Source organism: Erpetoichthys calabaricus, chromosome 3 (assembly GCF_900747795.2).
Source record: "Erpetoichthys calabaricus chromosome 3, fErpCal1.3, whole genome shotgun sequence".
Lineage (NCBI taxonomy): Eukaryota > Metazoa > Chordata > Cladistia > Polypteriformes > Polypteridae > Erpetoichthys > Erpetoichthys calabaricus.
In genome coordinates this window covers 74,900,913-74,925,824 of record NC_041396.2, presented here as the reverse complement: position 1 = coordinate 74,925,824, position 24,912 = coordinate 74,900,913, and the positions used below count along the sequence as shown (strand labels likewise).

At 38.1% G+C, this 24,912-nt stretch overlaps 1 protein-coding gene across 1 annotated transcript in view; it reads right to left on the bottom strand.

The window, feature by feature from the left end:
- Positions 1-24,912, bottom strand: part of smyd3 (SET and MYND domain containing 3) — a 1,300,831-nt gene that overhangs the window by 1,172,276 nt on the left and 103,643 nt on the right. The gene's annotated exons all lie outside the window — the stretch shown is intronic.

The following is a 24,912-nucleotide window of genomic DNA, read 5'->3' as shown; positions in this document are numbered from 1 at the left end:
TCCCCCTTCTGAGTCAATAAACATAGGAGACCCTGGGAAATAATTACAACAAAAGATTTACTAAAAGATTTACTACTAAGTACAAAAGCATTTCTATCTTCTTGATGGAAGAAAAAAGTGTGAAGCATCTGCACAGACAGATTAGAAACAAAAAAAAGACATGCCAGCTGTGTGTATGCAACTGCTCTGCATGGCTAACTGCATGCCGGCCAAAACACAACATAAAAAAATGCTGCGTAGTCCAGCCAATCAGTGCCATGAAGACTGGAACTCTACCAGTAATGGCACACTACATACACCTGACTTGAGCATTCATAGTTTTCATACTCATTCTCTGTAAGTTTAGCATTCGTTTGCTCAGAGGTTGATGCGCTTGCTGCTTCCTGAGCAGGTCTTCTTTTCTCCACTCTAGTGGCCCGCTTCTTCTCTTCTTTCGTTGGCATCTTTTCACATTAAAACTGATTAAGTCACTGTTTGTGTTGCAATTATTTAGTATATTTTCCTTAATTTTTCACTTAAGCTGGCACTTAAGTCTGCCAAGAATGATTTAAGATATGAAGAGGTTGGGGAAGTGACGGTGAAGGTGATAGGGAATGAGAACGATGCCCGTACGCATGTGCTGCACAGCCACCCTGCTGGTCACTGCCGAGAGTTGATTCTACAAAAAAATAAAATAAAAAGAGGAATAACCTTGGAGGTCAATCATCACCCCAAATGCGGATAGTAGACTTCACGTTGTATATGTGTACCAGAAAACAGGTCAATAGTTCAAACAGTTTGCGAGCTACAGGTGATTTGGAATCCTGGACAAATGAACAGCCATGGTAGCGTATTATATAAGAAGATACATATATAAATTGTCAAGCTTGGATAACAAAGTTGCACAGGAGGATTTCCAAGGAGTAGAAACTTTATTGCTGACCAGGCAGATACAAACACAAATCTTTTTCAGAAGAGATCTGAACACAGAGTCTTCCTCTTCAAGGGGGTACAGCGGCTCGGAAGCAGCAACCAGAGCAGAGGGAGTCTGGGGGAACAGAGATAGGAGAGTGAGACCTCAGGATGGCCGTGGCTGTGTCTTTTAAATGTTCAGAGCTCCACACAAGTAGCACATAGCGCGGCAAGCCTGCAGCTGATCCCGCAAAGAGGAGGTGTAAGAGTGTGTTTGTTTCCCATTGAAAAGCTGTTTAAAAGGAAGTTGCTAAAGAGCAGCTGCTTCCCATTGCGGCAGTGGTCACTATATATATATATATATATATATATATATTGTCACAGACGACTGGGGTCATTACCTGGCCGGGATGCCTGGAGGGACCGGAAAGGGACAGTAATGGCTTCTGGGTCATGAGGGGGCAGCCGCCCTGGATAAAAAGAGGACCACGGGAAAGGGACAAAGAGGTTCTGACCTATTGGGAACCGTGGCCACCGCCAGGGGGCACCTTAAGCCTCATGGAACCTGGGGAACTGTCACTTCTGCCACACCAGGCAAGATGGCGGATGAACCTGCCAGGGACGCCCAGAGTGCTTCCAGGGCAAAGGGCAGCACTTCCGCCACACCAGGAAATGCTGCCGGAAGATTGTAATCAGCCACCTGTAGCACATCCGGGTGGGAATAAAAGGAGCCGCCTCCTAACAGTCGGGGAGCTAGAGTCGGGAGCGGGAGCAGGACGAAGCTCCCAGGAGGACATTGGCGGCTAAAAGACTGAGAAGGAAGGTTTATTGGGGAGATTTACTTGCTGTGGGCATTGTGTGGTGTTCGAGACTTTATTCTTGTGATTAATAAACGTGTGACTTTTGATAAAGATGTGGTTTCTGACTGGTGTTCTCTGGGCAAGTCTCACAATATATATATATATATATATATATATACATATACACACACTAGGGGGCTCTGCCCCCTGCTCGCTTCGCTCACCAACCCCGGGGGTTTGGTGAACCGTATATACAATTTAAAGAGATTATTTTCAATTGATTCATTTTTTATTTCTTGATATTTGCCAGTAATAAAGCTGTAGTGAATGAGTTAATCCCCCTCCCCAGGGGGCACGCTTTAAGCCTCTTGTGCCGTGCTGCGTGATCTGCATGTTGCGCTGCGCGTCGATCATTTAAAAGCCTGTACAGCAGCTGTCCTTTGTGCTGCATGATCTGCAAGTCGCTCTGCGCGTCGATCATTTAAAAGCCTCTATAGCAGCTGTCCTTTGTGCTGTGTGATCTGTATGTCGCACTGCACATCGATCATTTAAAAGCTTGTACAGCAGCTCTCCTTTGTGCTGCATGATCTGCATGTCACGCTGCACATCGATCATTTAAAAGCCTGTACAGCAGCTGTCCTTTGTGATGCATGATCTGCATGTAGCGCTGCGCATCAATCATTTAAAAGCCTCTATAACAGCTGTCCTTTGTGCTTCATGATCTGTATGTCGCACTGCACGTCGATCATTTAAAAGCCTGTACAGCAGCTGTCCTGTTGTCTCACTTCCTTGTCTTGCGGGACGTTAAAGTGTCTCAGAGAAATTGTTTGTAAGTAGGGCATGACGTAAAAAAGTCACCGACTCACGGGTCTTACTTTCTAAGGTTGTGATGTCTAGTCTCACGTGACCGTTAAAGTGTCTTTCCGAGATGATCACTTCTCAAGTGATGTGAAAGTGTATCTCGGAGATGATCACGTCTCGACCCAAATTTTTTTTATATAATAGATAGATATATGTGTGTATGTGTGTGTCTGTGTAATATATATATATATATATATATATATATATACAGTAATCCCTCCTCCATCGCGGGGGTTGCGTTCCAGAGCCACCCGCGAAATAAGAAAATCCGCTAAGTAGAAACCATATGTTTATATGGTTATTTTTATATTGTCATGCTTGGGTCACAGATTTGCGCAGAAACACAGGAGGTTGTAGAGTGACAGGAACGTTATTCAAACACTGCAAACAAACATTTGTCTCTTTTTCAAAAGTTTAAACTGTGCTCCATGACAAGACAGAGATGACAGTTCAGTCTCACAATTAAAAGAATGCAAACATATCTTCCTCTTCAAAGGAGCAAACAATTCAATAGGGCTGTTTGGCTTGTAAGTATGCACCGCGGCACAAAGCTGTTGAAGGCGGCAGCTCACACCCCCTCGTTAGGAGCAGAGAGAGAGAGAGAGAGAGAGAGAGAGAGAGAGAGAGAGAGAGAGAGTTAGAGAGAGATAGAGAGAGACAGATAAAAAAATCAATACGTGCCCTTTGAGCTTTTAAGTATGCGAAGCACCATGCAGCATACTTAAAAGCTGCACACAGAAGGTAGCAACGTGAAGATAATCTTTCAGCATTTTAGACGAGCGTCCTTATCGTCTAGGTGTGCGAACAGCCCCCCTGCTCACACCCCCTACGTCAGGATCACAGATAGTCAGCGCAAGAGAGAGAGAAAGAAAAGTAAGTTGGGTAGCTTCTCAGCCATCTGCCAATAGCGTCCCTTGTATGAAATCAACTGGGCAAACCAACTGAGGAAGCATGTACCAGAAATTAAAAGACCCATTGTCCGCAGAAATCCGCGAAGCAGCGAAAAATCCGCGATATATATTTAAATATGCTTACATATAAAATCCACGATGGAGTGAAGCCGCGAAAGGCGAAGCGCGATATAGCGAGGGATTACTGTATATATATATATATATATATATATATATATATATATATATATATATATATATATATATATTTATTTATTTATTTTTTTATATATATATATATATATATATATATATATATATATATATATATATATATATATATTTTTTTTTTTTTTTTTTTTTTTTACTTATTGTTATTGTATGGCCAATTGTCCAATTGTTGTATTTTGTTTGTGCCTATCATTCCATCTGCATCTTTTGTTGCTTTATGTACAGTGGAACAGTAGTTAGCACAGCTGCATCACAGCTCAGGTCACATTTTTCATCATAAGCACAGTTGGCAGATGCTTCGCTAGCCTTCAGAGACACTCAAAAGACCTTTGCAATATTTTAATCCACTGAAAATTAGTTCAGTTTAACTATCTCTATTGATTTCAATGTATTTCAGAGAGTTCTGTGATATTCCCAAACATTTCAGTGATTTCGGTGAACCATTTAGCAAAGTGAACTATGTGGTGCTTGTGTTCATCAACATCGGGCACATGGCATGACAAAACCCAGAACAGAATGACAGCCTTCACGTGGCACATTCACACATACTTGATTAATTTACATTGACTAACTGACATAACATGCAATGTCTTCAGGAAACCTGATTTTTTTTTTTACACACAATAGAAAAGTGTTTTCTCAATTGCAGAATAATGTTGATTTCACAGTATTGTGAATAGACTTCTCATTCAGATATTTTAATTCATTCAGGTGTTGCACTTTTGAATCTTACATGTAAAGACATCTGGCAGAATAGGCTATAGGCAAAATGGAATTTTTATTTCAAGTGGAAGAAAATACAAAAATATATAGCTTGATAATCCACTGCCATCTAGTGGAACACAAAACTGTATTTTGTATATGTTCAATAAAATGCCAAAAGAATATCCCAATATGCCAAAATAATGAATCCATTTGTTTTCTGAACCCGATTTTCTGTTGCTTCCATCAATGCAAATTTTGTATGTATGTGCCAACTCCTACACTTTCTGTTACATTTAAAACAGACTCTGGACTGCCGTATTTTCTCTATGAATAACTCAGTGTATTAATTTCTGGAGTGCTTTTTTGCTAAGTTCCCAATTCTCTAAAAAGTGACATTTAATTTTTTCCTGAAACAAAAGACTATTCAAAACAGATTTTACATGACAGAAAATAAAAGTTTAATGTTAAATTTTTATCACTTATATACAGGTGTCTAGAAATAAAATAACATTAACAATGACATTTCAGTAAAGCAGCTCATCATGTCAAATCAAGATGAAGCATATATAAGTTGTTATTATATTTATTATCCAAAAACATTACTGGAAAAAGTATTTGGGCATGCATTGCTATAATGGAATACAAAATTATTTGCATGTGAAATAGAGGACTGAGAACTGGTAACAAGACATGACTGATTTAGCAGGACTGACAATATAAACCACAAGACAATTTGTAATCACACACATTCACAAACAAAACTAATCATTATTGCACCGCACTACAGGTAATGTAAAGTCCACTTTCTCAGAAACACCATTTCTACCAGAAATGATAAACAAAACTAGAATCTGTCAGGAATGATTGTATTAGGCCAGAAGCATACTCCGTGAAAAATGCTGAAAATCTGATTTTTCTTTCTCTAGGGATTACTGCTGTTAAAACAGAAGCTGTGTAAACCTGCTTCCTGGTGTTGCGCAGATATGTAATTGAAGCCTCAGTACTATTTCTCACTTTCACTATAAAAAATATACTATATTTTAAGAAAAAAAAAACTTGCTGGAGGTCTTCTTTCCCCAATCAATTCCTTGCATATTAATGTTAATAAGAGATTTAATTTAAATTGCTTGTCTTGAACAATAAGTCTAAATCAATTTTGTAACGAGAGTCTCTGGCATAAAGGCCAGCAGTATGATAACACTGTATATTAAAAAAACACTTTGTTCAGCTTCTAAACCTCTTTAAGTTGTAAACTTTATTCTAATAAATTGTTCCTATTCTGCTAGTGACATTATCTTCCAAAACAATTTGTATTGGAGAACCTACATTCTGTCAAAGTTCTCAGATGCCCAATAAAAGTGATATCAGTGAAACAATTTAACGATTCATAACAATTGTCCGTTTAATGTTTAAACTGAACTTTTAGTTCTTGATCCAACTTGCATCCAAGACATAAGGAAAGAGAATTTAGGCTAAAGAAATGTTAAAGTTTATCTAAAGATGCCTCTCCTGCTAATATAATCTGTTTCGTACTGTGTAAGAGAGGATAGGGACAGGTTGGTAAACTTCCATCCAACCCGGCCAAGAGGCATTTATAATGGATGGTTCCTAAGGGAAAGATGGGCATCTGCCACAGCGTGAATAATTCCTTGCCTGGCCAAGGGGCTGTATTAATGAATGGATGGATGGAAAGGGACTGCTTCCTGGAATCATATATACCCATATGGGTTGGATGGGCGACAGTATTCCACTGCCAGCCCTCCTATGTACAAAACCACTTGGTGGCATGGGAGCTGTTGTCCTACTGGACAAATAACTGATAATAAATAGTGGTAGAAATTGTAAGACCCTTAGACAAACATAAACCCCAATGATAGTCCTAGAATCTGGTGAATCTAGCAGTACACAAAAATTCAAGTATGAAAGAATAACTGCAAAAAGGTTGCTGTGATAATTGCCAGAGTGCTCATAACACAATACAGTATGATTTCTATTTTTTGCCTTAAAAGGTTAGAGGTTAAGTCTGGTATTTTTCAAGTCAAAGTTATTTCTTCACAAACATATACTTCCCACATGAAACTGTGTTCTAAAGTGAAGCATTTTTATTTTATTTTTTTTTTTTTATAAATTTGAAAAAAATACATAGCCTGCTCTTGCATTTTATAATGGAGATGTAGGGTACCAGGGTCCAAATGTGCAAACAAAGGCATTAAAATTTACCAAATATGTCTGTTTTTCAAGCTAAAACTAGTTATTGATCTGTTAATCGCACACATATTGTCAAACAACATATACATGTTGTTTTAGGAAGGAAGAAAGCAAAAAGCAAATCATTGTTATGAGATTAAACCACACTTTGCTATCTGTCTTCCACCACAGAAATGTTTCAGCCTCAGTGGCGTGGTTTCCTCCAGTATATACTTTTCAATTTAAACATTTTTCTTCAAGCGCTGTTTTTCCTGTTATTCGATGTTGATACCCAGATGTGATTTGCTGTCTCTAATCTGTACACAACTAGACAATAATCACTGAAAAAATTCAAAGTACAAAAATTTGGCAATTGGGTGTGTACTGAGGGTAAATGTCAAAACTTCACCCATGACAGACAATGTAAGCAATCAAGAGAATGGGAAAAGTATCCTTACTCAAAAAGTAGAAACCAAGAAATAAAATACATTAATTCCTGTGTACTTCTTTTATCAAAAAGAACGCCACAGAAACACAGAAGGAACATTTTCTTAAATTGCAACCTTTGTTGCTACAAAGTTGATATGTTTGGTAAGTTTTAAGTTTTTTAAGGGGTATTTGGACAGAACAGGCTAGGTATTTTTTAATTTATGCACATTAATATATACCATGATTATAAAGAAATAATTTTGACTTGAAAAATACCAATCTTACTGCATCTCCTGACTCAGTTTCTGGTAGCTGATGCTCTTTTTCACTTTGCATGATACTTTTACCCTTCTTTTTAGTTACTGGAAGCTATAAAGAAGTGAGAGTCTTAGAAATAGGCTTGATCATTTAGTTTTACAAATCAAGCCAGAAGTAAAGAATCTAGGCATTATTATGAACCTAAAGTTTAAATTACATATCAACCTTATTAATAAGACTGTATTCTTTCATTTAACAATTCTGAAAGAGTTAGATCTCATAACATTTCAAAATGCTGAGAAATTAAAGTAACAAACTTTTACCTGTAGCTGACTAGATCACTTTGGTAAACTCCTAACAAGACCAGCTATTCCAGACATAAATCAGCTGCAAGTAGTAACTAAAAAAGAACATCTGAGAACATCTCCCTGGCCACAGTTATAATGATTGCCTATATGCTTTAGAGCTGGTTTTAAAATATAAGTAATTATATCCAACACAACAAAACATCTCTAAACAACATTTATCTTTCTTATACTTTGAAAGGTCTGCCCAACCAACATTTTTAATCATAATCACAGATTCACTAACACTGGTTTGGTTAGTATTGTGAAAGCCAAGCAGAAAAAACTGGTGTTGGGGGTTTTTGTACTAGATAAGCCAGGAGCATTTTAAAAACTTCAAAAACCAACTTTTTTAATTTAACATTTTCATAATTCCTTTTTTTCTATGCTGGATGTAATATATTACAATGGGTACTGCAATATCCATCCATCCATTTTCCAACCCGCTGAATCCGAACACAGGGTCACGGGGGTCTGCTGGAGCCAATCCCAGCCAACACAGGGCACAAGGCAGGAACCAATCCAGGGCAGGGTGCCAACCCACCGCAGGACACACACAAACACACCCACACACCAAGCACACACTAGGGCCAATTTAGAATCGCCAATCCACCTAACCTGCATGTCTTTGGACTGTGGGAGGAAACCGGAGCGCCCGGAGGAAACCCACGCAGACACGGGGAGAACATGCAAACTCCACGCAGGGAGGGCCCGGGAAGCGAACCCGGGTCCCCAGGTCTCCCAACTGCGAGGCAGCAGCACTACCCACTGCGCCACCGTGCCGCCCCGGTACTGCAATATATCAAACTTAAAATATTTGTAATAGTCACTATAGTACTACTTTCTCTGTTTTTCTGCTATGGCACACTATGCAACTGCCACTTGATCAAAATACTTTCCATCCACATGTGGTTGCCCCAACTATTGATGAGACTTGCTGCATTAAATCTTCTAGGGCAGTGCACCATAACTATAGTAAATTACTTTATCACATTTATGTAGAATACCCAGGTGAAAAAGGGAGGTAGAACTGGTCGGTCTTCCGGCCTTGGAACCAAGATTTTTTTTTTTCTTCATAGTTTTTGTAATTATGCTGGGTATTTTAATTCTCTACTGTTTTGTATAACCTGTTATAAATAACTGTTTTTACTTTCTTTTGTAACACTGCTTAGCTATTATTATAGTAAAGCACTTTGAGCTGCTTTCATGAATGAAAATGTGCTACATAAACAAGTGCTGTTGTTAAAGAATTTTCAGCTAAACGTTTTGCATGAAAATGTGCTATTTAAATAATTGCTGTTTCAGATTTGCTATTTCTTTCTTTCTTGTGAAACATTGTGAAAAGCAAAATGAATCTAAACACTCAAGATAAACAAGTACAGTCAGAGTATGTCTTAAATATACAAACTGTTAGAATGCAGTATTCAACTCTTTAATCCAAGTACCAAAAGATGCATTGCTTGCATGTTGCCACAGATGGTACACGCCAAACATTAGCACCATTGTAAAATGTTGTAAGTAAGTAAAAGGGTTTGCCTTAAACAATGATTTTCTAAGCAAACGGTCCAGAAAATTAAGAGAAGGCCAAGGGGTTTGGCAAAACACTAGTCATTTGCAAAGTGAGAGGGCTAAAACATAGTTAACCTCTTGACCAAATTCAAAATATAAAGCAACAACTAATGGTCAAAAAGAGAAGTAAAATTCCTGGCTACTTAATATCATTTCCTACATAACAGGCACAAATCTTAGTTTTTATCCAAAGCTTGGACAGTAATCTTACTGTGCAAGCAGCTGAAAAAAATTATTGCATGATGGCATAATACCCAGAAATGCTGTCAAAACATATGAATGGCAGCAAACGCTGATGCCTACAATGTGGCTAAAACCATAAAACAAAGCCCTAAATGCTGATGAAATTGTATCATGAACAAAACAGAAAAAGAAAAAAAAAAAGGTTTCAATCAAAATTAAGAAAAAAAAAATATTTCCTTATACTGTACTCAATAACCAAGATTCACAACACATAATTTCTTATATTTTGCAACTGAAAGGCTTAATTATTCAATAAAATACTGTGTGAAATTAATTGTATTTGTGTGGGGGGAGGCACATTTGTGTGTGTGTGTGTGTGTGTGTGTGTGTGTTTAGACTTAACTCTCTGTTCTGTAACAAAATGTTTCATGAACCACCCAAAGGTACAGGGCATCTACCTCACTCAATGGGGTTGTAGATTGAGGTAAATAACAGAAAAAACTTCTAGTAAACAGTAACATATGAACCTCAAAAAACCCATGTTCAACTTCTTATTATCCATCCATCCATTTTCCAACCCGCTGAATCCGAACACAGGGTCACGGGGGTCTGCTGGAGCCAATCCCAGCCAACACAGGGCACAAGGCAGGAAACAAACCTGGGCAGGGTGCCAACCCACCACAGGACACACACAAACACACCCACACACCAAGCACACACTAGGGCCAATTTAGAATCGCCAATCCACCTAACCTGCATGTCTTTGGACTGTGGGAGGAAACCGGAGCACCCGGAGGAAACCCACGCAGACACGGGGAGAACATGCAAACTCCATGCAGGGAGGACCCGGGAAGTGAACCCAGGTCCCCAGATCACCCAACTGCGAGGCAGCAGCGCTACCCACTGCGCCACCGTGCTGCCCTTCTTATTATCAGGTTTTTCAATTAATAATTACAGTCAACAAATACTAAAAGTGGTTCAATTCCCAGCTGCTGCCTGTGTGGAGTTTGCATATTTTCCCCATGTACACATTGGTTTTCTCCAGGTGCTCCTGTTTCCACCCACAGTCCAAAGACATGCAGGTTAGGCAGACTGGCAATGCTATATTAGACTCTGATGTGTACATGTGTGTATGTGTGTGTTCGTCCTGCGATAAGCTAAAACAAAGTCTAAGGTTTATTCGTCTTTGTGCTCGATGCTTGCTAGGATCGCCTCCCAGCAAGCATTTTTGATATTTTCACAGAAAAGAAAAAATGATTTACTTTATTAACATAACATTCACCAGGCACCAACATAACGTCAGAAAGGCCTTTCCATTATTCATGAATTACAGCCAATCTAGAAATTAAACGAAAACAGTTTGAGCTATAAAGAAATATAGTCCACAAATGAACATTAAACGTAGGTACAAATGATAGTCGTCTTCACAGAATTAGAAAATTCTGTTTAAAGGTCCAAAGGATTAAGTGTTTGTTCAAATTAAAATAACACTAGCACAGAACAATTATAGTATATGCTTTCATACAGCAAGCATCACTTTACCAGACTAAAAAAATGTAATAAAATATCACATTATATTAACTTATATTATTGAACATGACAGGTACTAACACAATTCATAAAAGACAAGATAATGGAACACACTAATTTCAAGTTAGTCATACATTTAAAGAGTAACGCATTGTTCTGTGTTGTTACTTTACATGTCCTGTATTTATAGTACAGCATGCCAATGTGTCAACAAGGGTCTGTGAGAAGATAATTGGATTGTTTTTAATGTCATATGAGCCCTTTTATATTATTATTGTTTTATTGTTAGTGTGTGGCTGCAGCCTGCAAATACATAAAAGAATGCACTTTTTGCCTGCCTTTAAGACATCTTTTCTGTAAGTGTATTTATTATGTTCTTATACAATACTTTCTGAGAGTATTTGGATCCCTTCACTTTCTGCTCATTTTGTTATATTGCAGGCATATGCTAAAAGCATTTAAATTAATCGTTTACCTCATCAAACAACACTCAGTACTCCCCAGAATGACAAAGTAAATACAGGATTCCAAAATTTTTGCAAATTTAATCAAAATAAAAAAAAAATTAAATATCACATTGACATGAGTATTCAGACCCTTTGCTTTGGCTCAAATGCATCCTATTCTCTTGATCGTCATTGAGACATTTCTATACCTTGTTTGGAAAAGACACAAGTCTGTCTCTATAAGGTCCCAGAGTTGACAATATGTATCAGAGCAACCAAGCCATGAGGCCAAAGGAATTGCCTGCATAGTTTAGACACAGAATTGTTTCGAGACCCAGATCTGGAAAAGGCTACAAAAAAAAACTTCTGTACCACTGAAGGTTCCCAACAGCACAGTGGCCTCCATAATTCTAAAATGCAGATGCGGCGCCGGTTGAAGCACATTTGGAGGTCTAGGTGGGGTTGACAGATGTCACCCCTCATTGTCCATAGCACATAGTCTGTATTATTAGACTTAGGTGTACGGAGTGTGCACACTTTTACTGCCCAGTGGGTAACAAATGCCAAATCAGTATCATCACAGTTTGGTGACTGGGGGAAGCCTCCTTCAGTTAACTTTAATTATGCAAATAGTGAAATAGTGACTTAGGGACAACTGTGGGAATGCCCTTAAGTTGCCCAGCCAGAGCCCAAACTAAAATGACCTGTCTCCATTACAGGAAGTGCAGCATAACACAAAGAAGAATGAAAGGGTTGCTTTGTCACCTTTTCATCATGATTTAAGTGCTATCAACCATCCATCTTGAACTAAGAAGACATGTCAGACATGAGTTCATGGTTATAACCCAGCAAAGACTTACCACAATTATATAATCCTATCAGTCCCAAAAAGAACAAATTCTCAACTCACAAGTGCAGAGACATTGATAGAGAGGCAGTGTGGATGACGGATAGAACAGGTAGCAAAAAAAACTGAGTCACCATTTAAAAAACATAAAACTTTGTTTCCTTTCATTAACCAATTTGACAAATATACCTTGGCAACGCTGGGTACTTTGGCTAGTACAGTACATTAATAGTAACAACAGTTTTAAAATAGTGGTATATCCATCAAGTTTTTACCCAACTATCTTTTGTTTGTGGCTGAGAAGGACCACCCCAGTATAATAACAAATGGGGGTTTATAATCTCAGGGGTTTATTTCAGCATAGGGTTTATAAAGTATGATATGCTTTAACTTAACATGTGTACAGTTTGAATGTATCTCTGACATTTTCTCTCCAGTAGCTGAAAAATACTGCTTAAAATCTAAAAACATTATTATGTTTGTACGGTTGAATTAGTGAATTCCAAGATAATTAAAGACATTTTCATTTAAACAAACTCTTTAAAGATGTTTTGCAACATGTTTTTTCAGTCTGGTCTGTCAGAGAACTAATTTGTTAGGTTTGTAGCATTTGGTGTTGTAAGGGTTAAAACTGCATCATTAGCTGGTTAAAAAATATTTGTAAAGAGTCATTTTTAATGGATGAGTCAAATTTATTAAAATTTCAAATGTCACAGACTCAGGGTGCTTTAATATTCCAAATTTGTCCTTCCTTTTTTAGGTTCGTGGGCATATAATGCACAGATGCACTCTACTTATGGTTTATGCTAATAAACACGAGTTTGCCTTGAAAAAAACAAATAAACAGCTCAATTTCAGTGTTTGTAGATCCATATCTAGCAATGAAGTATACTGTTCTGCTGGTCTTGCTAACTGCATGTTTTGGCGATTATGAATTTCTGTTAACACAGTAAATGTCATATTAATAGGGAGATATGCCTTGTCCTTCAAAGCACTGAAACACTAAATGAAGTTAATTTTGGTATTAACACATGGAGCAGCTCAAGTCATCATTGGTGTACATAAGTCAAATAACCAATTCATTTGAATCTTGCCTTGCTGTTTCTTGCTACAACTGTTGTTAGTGGCTGGCAGTTCTCCTACGCTCAGCAGGCTCCTATCAATTATGGAGAATCCACTGCATCCACTAAACAGTGTCATCTCCAGACAGAAGAGCAGCTTCAGCGACAGACTGCTGTCACTGTCCTGCTCCACTGACAGATTGAGGAGATCGTTCCTCCCCCAAACTATGCGACTCTTCAATTCCACCCGGGGGCGGGGGGTAAACGTTAACATTTAACATTATACAAAGTTATTGTCTGTTTTTTACCTGCATTATTATCAATCTTTAATTTAATATTGTTTATTGTATCAGTATGCTGCTGCTGGAGAATGTGAATTTCCCATTGGGATTAATAAAGTATCTATCTATCTATCTATCTACATCCAAAACTCCTATGTATAAAGTGGATATGTATAAAGTCTCCCCTTTAAACTCCGCCCACCCCTAAGAACTGTGTACACCAGTTAGAAAATGGAGGTATGCTTGGACTGATAGAAAAGTGCAGAATTGCTCATTACAATCAAAGAATGAATACAAAACCTCTGTTGATTTTATTGAGAATATGTAGGACATTGTATGAAAAAGGGATTAATCTTGTTGTCTTTTCATCTCCTCTTACAAATCCATGACAATACAAGTTAAACAATTATACTTCGTCTGATATATAATGTTATTTCATTTTCAAAGCATGCACAGTTTCTGAAATAATTCCACAATGGGTAAAAAGTAGAAATAATGAGAATCATTGTTTGTGTGTTTTGGCTTTTTTTAATAATAATAATGTTTGATTTCTGAAGGCATGAAATTAAATTGTCTTGAATCTAATTCAAACCATCTTCAGACATGACTACTGCTGTTTTTCTTTTTTACATGTGCTGATGAATTGTAGTATCCTCAGCACTGTGAATCATTTTTATATGTACTTTTTGCTTACAATTACAATGCCTTCCAAAGTAATTCATCTACTTGCAGTACTGACTCTCAGTACTACAGATACTGTAAAAAAGTTTGTACCATTATGTTTTCAGAAGTAGGTATCGACATGGTATCAAAGTATTGATTATTGTAACATCCCTAATTTCCATCCAACCTGACAGAGCTTGAGAGGATCTGCAGAAGAGAATAGCAAAAAATCCCCAAACCCAGGTGTGTGAAGATTTTTGTGCCATACTCAAGAAAACTTTGGGCCATAATCACTGCCAAAGGTACTGCAACAAAGCACTGACTAAAGGATTTAAATACTTGTGTCAATATACTATTTCAGCTTTTTCATTTTAATAATTTTATCATTCTGGGGTATTGAATGTTGCTTGATGAAAGAAAACATAATTTAAATGATTTTGTTGTAAGGATGGAACACAGCAAAAAAGTGAAAGGGTCTGAATATTTTCTAAAGGCACTACATGGATCATTTTTGTCTATACAGGTCAAATCCCATTATAGCGAATACCAAAATTTTCAGAATAACAAATACTTTTGTGGGACCAGGCAAACGTTCATAAAACATCATGTTAAATGAATTTCGCTTTAACAAAATGTGAATTTCTGTATATTGAATATTTTTTTTGACCAAAAATGGCCACCAAGGATAATAATGTGATGAAAAAATACTTAAATCCGCACCTACACTTTTGCCAAGTATTGGGAACCCTGCTATAGTTGTCTGTTAGACCAAAAGAGAGTGAGTCTTTTGCGAAATTTATGGTCTCAGGTAGGCTCTGCAAGGCTTGGCGAGAGTGTACACATCATACAAGTATAGAATTCAGTGTCAGCACTCCACCATGAGTACCATGTGCAGATCCTGTACTGTTCGCATTTCATAGCGCTTCTCAAACTTTTGAGTTGAACAAAAAAGTAAGGAACAGTGTCAGTTTACGGTAAAAGAAAAATAACAATCCTGGAAAAAGTTGGCACCAGAATGAAGAAAAAATGATATGGCAAAAGCATGTATAATCGAGCCTTCATCTTCATCTTCTGCCTCATTTACATTCTGTATTTTCATACCTGTATTTCTATAAAAAAAAGTTTTATCTAAAGTCTCATTTTGAAAAACAATATTTTTTGCCATTTAAGAAGCACTGTTTTTTCATAAAGGTATTGTCAAGCTTGAGTTACAGAGTTGCATTAGAGATAGGAAGGTGAGTCCAGGTTTTCAAGGAAAATACAGGCACTTTATTACTGTATAGAGAAGGCAGGTACAGTCTCAAGACTTCATTTAAAATAGGAGCTGTTAGGAGCTGCAACACAGGCAAGCGTCCTGCATTAATTCCCATATTCAGATTACAAGAACACAAGCGGCTCAAAATCACAGCTGTGGCAGACGCGGTCTGGAAAAGAGAGATCATGAAGGACAGTGTGATGAAGAGCAGGTCAAAACCCGATTTTAAATGTTCTAAACACTGTGCCATAAGCACGTTACACAGTAAGCCTTTTCCTGCAGAGGACAACCAATTACTTTTCCCTTGGTTTACTGTTCACCAAACGCTGCCATTAGATACTGCAAATCACTTGCGATTCCTGTCACAATACTATACTTGTTTTCCCCATATTTGTTTTAAACATTGTTTTTGTTCTAACAATATAGTTTTATGGTCCCATGAGTTTTGTTATAACAGGACTCCATCTGTATTTGTAATCTGATTTAATGTGAATGTGCCACATAAAATAATACAGGTAAAATTCCATTACAACGAATATCTTTACAACAAAATTTTCATTACAACTAAGTATTTTTATGGTCCCGACAGCTTCCCCATATGACACGAGTCTACAGAAATCTCGTTACTACAAAGTACATTCAGCAGATACTTTCATTACAACGAAGTGCACAAAAGACCTGCAATGAATCATCCACAGAGCAGTTAGTTCTGTGGCCGCAGCTCAGTTGTGCACAATGATCCCCAAACAGAAACACTAATTTTTTTTTTCTTTCTTCGAACTTTCCTCGTACTGTTTTTTTTTTTTTTTTGCCTTTTTTGTTTCCTGCGGTTTTCAGTGATACCTTTTGCTTATTGCTCGTCAACATCTGAAAAACATCCATTGGAATTTAACTCATTGTCACCCTCCTATAGAAACGGCAGACACGAAAAAACGATAGCAGTTCATATTAGAAAAAAAAAAACAAATTTTTTGCCGCTCTCGATTGTGGCAAAAAGAAAAAAGACGTTGCTAGTGAATTCAGAATTTCGCCATCAACACTGTCATCTTTCTTGAAAGACAGAGCAAAAAAAGAAGAAAAATCTCGGGTTGCAAATGTTTGTGTACTGCTGCATTTGAAGACGTCTTAAAAGCCGTTTTTATGTGCTTCAGTGATGCTCGTTCAAGAAATATTCCTATTAATGTGGCACTCATTCAAGAAAATGCGAGGTTTGTAAACTCTCTTGGGACCTCCCACAACTAGACATCAAGCCGAAGAGCATCCCGAAGTGCGATCTCAGCGTCTGTACGGGGCAATAGCAGGCTCACAGATATGCTGCGTCTCTCCACCAAAGTAAACAGAAAAGATCTCGATGGGTGATGCAAGGTTAGGAGCATGTACATTGTAAATGCAGATAACAGGATTACCTGATCACTGACCTGCACGACCCTGCCTGACTGCTGTGTCTGTGTATAGCAGAGTGGCAGATCAAGCTACAATAAATAACTGTGCCGTTCCTGTTTCAAGCTGAATAAAGCTGGTTTTTCTGAAGTACTGAGACTCAGCCTCGTGTTTTGGGGTGCAAAACAGGGATTTATAGTGTGTAGTGTGACCCCGATTTTTTATGATTTGCTTCTGTGGCGCTTCACTGCAGTGCTGTGAGCTTCCTATTGCCCTGCCCCACCAACGGACAAACAATCTTCCTTCAGGACACACTTCAGCGTGTCGTTCCCATTGGGTGGGGAGTGGGGGGGTCTCAAAAGAGTTCAGAAACCTCACAATATGAAAAAAAGGAAGATTCGGTTTCTGATTGATAACTGTGCTGCCCACAACATGCTTCCACATTTAGAAAATGTTCACGTTGAATTCCTCCCAAACAATTGCACGGCAGCACTTTAGCCATTGGATTTGGGCATCATTCGCACCCTGAAAGTGTATCATCACAAGGAAATGCTGAGAAAAATTCTCATCAGCTTAACTTGTAGGCAGGAGGAGATTAAAATTAACGCGAAAGAAGCTATTGAAATGATTGCAAACGCCTGGATACAAATTAAAGAAAGTACTATAGTAACAAAATACAGAATCTCATTAAAACAAACGTTTCGTTACAACAAAATATTTTTTAGGTCCCTGGGAGTTAGTTGTAATGGAATTTTACCTGTAATTGCTTAAAATACCATTGTACTGCACAATATTGTTTCTCATCTTTACCTATAACAATTACCTGTAGACAGTAACCAAAAGTGTCAGATCTAAACACCTGCTTTGCAAGTACAACAATAAGCCCTGCCGTCTGGGATGGCATTATAATAAAGTTGTTGCTCTTCTTAATCAAGACTGCTGCTGTAGGTGGCTTGGGTATTTGGTAAGTACAATACAAGGTTATTATAATTAACAAAAACTAAAATCAAAACTGAAACTATTATTAAAAAAACAATTTCGTAAACTGAAATAAAATAATTAACAAAACCGAAATGAAAACTAAATTAAACTATTAAAGTAGCTGGAAAAACTAACTGAAATAAATTAATAATTTACTAAAATAATTTTAGTTTTAGTTAGTCTTTAAACCTTTGTAACTTTTAACTCTAAAACAGAAAGTAATCCACCATGAGCTGTCCGCATATATTCATCCAGTGAACGGCGGCTGGTGACGGAGGGCGGCTGTTCACACAGCATTTCTGGTGACAGAGTGAGCAGAATACAGGCGTATAAAGCATGTGAAACAGAAAGCAATTTACGTGCCGCCTTTCTTTGCACCTGTTGTATATCAAGATTTAATGCAAATGACTGAAATCGCAATGTGCTGCTCAACAAAACCTTTACCATGTAGACAGAAAAAGCGAGTGAGTAACATTTCAGCTTATTTCTCAGGTGTCTGATTTTTACTGACAGTAATTCACATGCCACTTCGCACAGGAGAAATCATTTTTACTTTCTCGTATACAAAGTATAGAGAAAGTATAGTAATCATGAAAAAATTCGACTTTGAGATTTTGATGAATCTTGACATTTTAGACCTCCCTAAGTCTGAAAATACAGTTTCTTAGAATTATGTCTGTGTGCGTGTAAAAACAATAACTCAAAAACGCAACAAGATAGATGGATGAAATTCGTCATATGGTAGTTAAACCAAAATTGTAGATCTGTATTAACTTTTGGGCCAAATCCATCAACTGGAAGTGGTACTTGACCTGAACACATACTCGATTTTTTTTTTATTCATGCAGCTGCAGAATCCGATTTATTCAACATTACTTTTATAATAATTGTTCAATATATTAATTTGATTTGATTTGTTGTTGGTGGTTCTTTAATGTTCATAATATAAAAATACAATCATTGTCTTGCAATTTACAACTCAAACATCCACCCCATATCTGAGTACACAAGAAAGTCTAGGGGAGACCACTACCAATTTTTTAAAATAAAACGGCACTAATCGAGAGACTGACTAGGTCATCATACAAGATCAGCATATTGTTGCAAAATAATCACTTATCACATCGTTTAACAACAAAGCGATACAAACCATGTAAAATTCCTCAGTTGGCACTGTCTCTACTGAACTACAGGTAGGTAGGCGAAGACAGTCTGCCAAGTGATGAAAAACTAAACATACTAATATGTTTTTGTATTTATTTAATATTTGTTAATTTATCTTTTTTTAGTTCATATTCACGGCTCAAAATACTTGACACTGTGAAAATAATTCAGTAGCAGAATTATGCTTTAAAATATTTGTCCCCCTTTTTTCAATGTTTCTCTCTCTAAAAGCAGATAGTTGAAACATCATATTCTTTTTGTTCTTACCATCAACCATATCAAACATATTGCATACCAGGGATTTTTCCTGCCTTACATCCAAACCAGCTAGAATAGGCTCTAGGTTTCCTGAAATCCTACTCTGGATAAACAGGTTTAGATAATGTATATATTGTTCTTAATCATTGATGCCATCTCTGTCATTTTGTGCCCCTCCATACACCTATTACCTACTCTTACTCTGCTCATTAAGGGTTTACCATTCTTTTACATTGGCTATTCAAGTCTCACCACCCCTAACCTTCACACTACATGCTTGTTTTTCTTTGTTTCCCTCAATACAGCTAAGTTTAGTCTGCACACTGATTCAAGCCTAAGAATCCTGTTCTTCCTAAGCCCCCATGATTTTCATGATCACGCCTGTTAGAATACATTAGAATCTATTTTCTGATTTTTTTAATATCTTTTTAGGCCTTACGGTGGTAAAATTCTGTCTATACTGTAAATTGTATGTGCCTGAGATGGAATCAGAGATCAATATGGCTGATAGAAAATAACAAAGCCCAGTATGGGAGATTTTTCAATGAAATATTGAAGGCATTCATTATAAGCACATTGTCTTGGAGCAAGATATGTTGTGTGCTATAGACATTTTGAGTAAAAAACCCTCACACCTTAAAATTCACCTAAGTTTCATTTTAAATTGGCCCATTCTGGGCAATAAAATGAAAAGATAAAAAGTGCCAACATTCAGCGCAGATTTGTTCAGCACAAATGACATACAAAATATTTTAAAATTTATAAAGTTGCGTAAAATTGTTCATATTCAGTATCTGGTTTTATGCTTATTTTTATCAGACAATAACAAAACCAGATAGTAAACCATGTAGTGTAATAAGCTTCTACTAACATTAAGCTAATACTAGCAGACACCCGCCGTAGCATACGGCGGTGTAAGAATAGGAACGGAAAACGGTGAGAAAGGAATTCAGAAATCAAGTAGAAATAAATACTTCTTGAAAGACGCAGTGTGCATGTAGAATTTCTGGCCAAGTAGGATTACATATGAAAGTGATAAAAAAATCAGGCTTTCCGAATTTACGTACTATGGCCATGGCATCCTGATAGTTTTGTTGCATGTATCTTGGACTTCTTGGAAATGTGGATGGTAATATGATCATTTTGCCTACACGTACGTTATTTTCAGCGTTTGCTTGCAGTGCATCTGTATTCAAACATTGTATTGTTCCACTCACAGATCTTGTTGATGTAATCTGAGATAGTTGAGACGCGCGCCATCTGTTTTAACATACGTATCTACGACGTACTGTTGGAATAGTTTGCCGCTGAAGTGCAAAATACTAAATGTATTCCTCATTGCTAATCTGTACACGTAAAATTGGCATTGAGTAAGCCTTATTCGCTTGGTGGTTCTTTTATCGGGAACATGTTGTAAATCTTTGTTCCAGCCAATGTCTCCGTAAGGAAATAAAAGTGGGTAAACCATTGGATCGCAATTCATATTGAGCGTGGAAATCTGTTTACAGGAGTTGCATACGGGATAGATGCAAACGTTCCTTTCGGCAGGCGTTTCGCCATCTTCTCCAATGAAAATCACTACAATGTCGGGGCATTGTATCGTCGTAAATCCTGCCCAGGGTTTTCCTTGAAAACCATTCGTACAGATGCTGTTGGATTGGACTGAGCGATTTCATGCATGTGTTTGTATGATTTAATGAAGGGGTTGATGGTTCTGAGCATGGAATCTAGCTGAAGAAGTACATTTTCGCTGCATGCAGAGTTTGCTTTATTTTGTAAGCGTACTTCAGTAGCTTGCGCTGTGTCAAAAACATACAACTGTCCATATCCTGGAGAGGTAGAGGTGTTAGCGTATAGTGGAGAGATTTGGTGATAAATTTGCCCATGTATTTTAAAACAGTAGGTTGAGTTATCTATGCACCCATGGAAGCAAACGCAAGAGAAGAGTTGTATTCTCAAATGTGTTTACAATAATTTTTAGCTTCTGATGTTTGCTGTGTAAGAAGTTGTTGCAAAGACACAGGTGGCTCCCGCAAAGGTGGTAAAGCTACTTTACCGTTGTGGCAGCACCTTGAGTACTTATTGGATGTATTACGCTCAGCAGGCCAGTATAGTGCATGACATGGAAGAGGACGAATAGGAATCGAGAAATGCCGTGTTGGCTGCGTGTGGGAAGGACCGGATTTGAAGTGGAAGCAGGACGAACCAGAAGAGAAATATATTTAAGAGATTATATCTAAACCCGTTAAGTGTACAATTCTGTCTGATTGTGACACAAAACTAAACTCCATAGTAGCTTTTTAACCATACCATAATTACTAAAACGAAAACTGAAACTAATAGATACAAAAATAAAATAGAAATGTCTTTGTGAAATAAAAACTAAATTAAAACTAAAAATATGCAATGAAGGAAAACTAAAACTAAACTGAATTTCCAAGTAAGGTCAGAAAAAATATAGAAATAAAAACTAATATAAATATGCAAAACTATAATAACCTTGGTACAGTGTGTCCATTCAGCCTAAAGTGCAGCAGATATGATCATTGATTGAACGACACTGAGATGACTGCAGACAAATTGGACCTTGGCCACTTCACTTAATGGGAAACCCTCATTGAGAATAATGGTTTTTTTTTTCTGGTGGATTGCATAATTCTGACTCCTAATTCTATGGAAATGTTATTTTTGTTTAAAAAACTGTCACACTTTCAGTTTCACTATGCCATAATAAGCAAAGAGTTAAAGACTAAGTCAAAATTTCAATGCAGGCTTATAATTTGTGTCAGAAGAAACAATTGGATAAATGGCAATATTAAAAATATTAAAGCTGTGACACAACAGATGTGGTGCACCAAGTGAGATACGGATATAAGAAAGTCTGAAAGTTTTGAAGGTGATTTTTTTAAACAAAACATTTTTCTTTAATGATGCTTTCTTGTAGAGGTAGTGTTTATAATCAATATATATAGGGATTTTAATATAATTTTAAAATTAGAAACAAGATATCCTGCAGTTTTTCTCTCTCTTCCCCCCTTGCAACTGACAAACTGACTGATTCTTCTAAGAATTAATTAGAAAGTGAATAAAAAAGTTTGAAAAGGCCTTTAAATATAGTTCACCTGTTCCCTTGCTTGTCAAAACCAATTAATGCAATACAATTGTGCAGGGGGTCAAGAGCCTATCCAGCATCAAGGCACCAGTCAGTCCATCACAGAAGACTCATTCATACTGGGTCAATTCAGAATCACTATTAAATCAGATAGATAGATAGATAGATAGATAGATAGATAGATAGATAGATAGATAGATAGATAGATAGATAGATAGATAGATAGATAGATAGATAGATAGATAGATAGATAGATAGATAGATACTTTATTAATCCCAATGGAAAATTCACATTCTTCAGCAGCAGCATACTGATACAATAAATAATATTAAAGAATGATAATAATGCAGGTGAAAAACAGACAATAACTATGTATAATGTTAAATGTTAACGTTTACCCCCCCGGATGGAATTAAACAGTCGCATAGTTTGGGGGAGGAACGATCTCCTCAATCTGTCAGTGGAGCAGGACAGTGACAGCAGTCTGTCGCTGAAGCTGCTCTTCTGTCTGGAGATGATACTATTAAGTGGATGCAGTGGATTCTCCATAATTGATAGGAGCCTGCTGAGCGCCCTTCGCTCTGCCACAGATGTTAAACTGTCCAGCTCCATGCCAGCAATAGAGCTTGCCTTCCTCACCAGTTTGTCCAGACGTGAGGCGTCTTTCCTCTTAATGCTGCCTCCCCAGCACACCACTGCGTAGAAGAGGGCGCTCGCCACAACTGTTTCATAGAACATCTGCAGCATCTTATTGCAGATGTTGAAGGACGCCAGCCTTCTAAGGTAGTATAACCGGCTCTGTCCTTTCTTGCACAGCGCATCAGTATTGGCAGTCCAGTCTAATTTATCATCCAGCTGCACTCCCAGATATTTATAGGTCTGCACCATCTGCACACAGTCACCTTTGATGATCACGGGGTCTATGAGGGGTCTGGGCCTCCTAAAATCCACCACCAGCTCTTTGGTTTTGCTGGTGTTCAGGTGTAGGTGGTTTGAGTCGGACCATTTAACAAAGTCATTGATTAGGTCCCTATACTCCTCCTCCAGCCCATTCCTGATGCAGCCCACGATAGCAGTGTCATCAGCGAACTTTTGCACGTGGCAGGACTCCGAGTTATATTGGAAGTCCGATGTATATAGGCTGAACAGGACCGGAGAAAGTACAGTCCCCTGTGGCGCTCCTGTGTTGCTGACCACAATGTCAGACGTGCAGTTCCCAAGAACTGCTCCTTCGCTGCCCTGAGCTGGACTCGGAGTTCCTTCTGCACGCGCTTGAGCTCATGCTGATCACCGTCTTTAAAAGCCTTTTTCTTCTGGTTCAAAAGGCCCTTGATGTCACTTGTAATCCATGGCTTGTTGTTAGCATAGCAGCATACTGTTCTTACTGGAACTACAATGTCCATACAGAAGTTGATGTAGTCAGTAGTGCAGTCAACAACTTCCTCAAAGATCCCTGCAGGATGTCCCAGTCTGTAGTTCCAAAACATTCTCTCAGAGTATTCTCAGCCTCCGGGGTCCACTTCCTGAATGATCGTGTGGTTACAGGTAGGACTCTAACTTTTGGTTTATAGTGAGGCAGAAGCAGAACCAGGTTATGATCTGCTTTCCCAAGCGCAGGCAGCGGGGTGGCGCTGTATGCGTCTTTAACGTTTGCATACAGTAAATCAATAGTCTTATTTCCCCGGGTGTTAAAGTCCACATACTGGGAGAATGCAGGTAATGTTTTGTCCAGCGTCACATGGTTAAAGTCTCCAGCGATTAGCACAAGCGCCTCAGGGTGCTGCGTTTGTAACTTAGCAACAGCAGAATAGATGATGTCACTCACTGACTCCTCGTCCAGCCGAGGAGGGATGTACACGATGACAACAATGACATGTCCAAACTCTCTGGGCAAGTAGTAGGGACGTAAACTTACAGCCAACATTTCAATATTCCTGCAGCAAGTGGAGATTTTGACGTTAACATGTCCAGAGTTACACCACCGTGTATTAACATAGAGAGCGAGTCCTCCTCCTTTGTGCTTCCCACAGGTACTTACATCTCTGTCCGCTCTAACTGTGCTAAACCCGGGTAGCTCCACGTTGGCATCTGGGATGGTGTTATTTAGCCAGGTTTCGCAAAAACACAACAAACTGCATTCTCTGTAGGTTCTGACATTTTTCACCAGCGCAGGCAGTTCATCGATCTTATTTGAGATTGAGTTTACATTCCCCAGAATCACAGAAGGCACCGAAGGCTTCAAACGCCACTTTCTCGCAAGCCGCTTCATTTTTAGCTTAGTGCCGGCTCTGCTGCCACGATACCGCCTTCTTACCTCGTCAGGTAAATATGGAACCACACCGGCACTGGCATTTGTTCTCAGCGCTCGAAGTTGAGTACTTGAATAGGCAAGTCTCGGCGTGTAAAAATCCATGCCCACGTTGTAAAAGTAAGTGTGCCCAAGGAACGAATCCACATAAAATAAAGTAATAGCAGTGATCAATAAATAAAAATAGAAAAATAAAAGTAGAAAAGTACACATACATATACAGTCATACACGGAGCTGCTGAAAAGGCTGCCACTCACGGCGGCGCCGGATGTTATA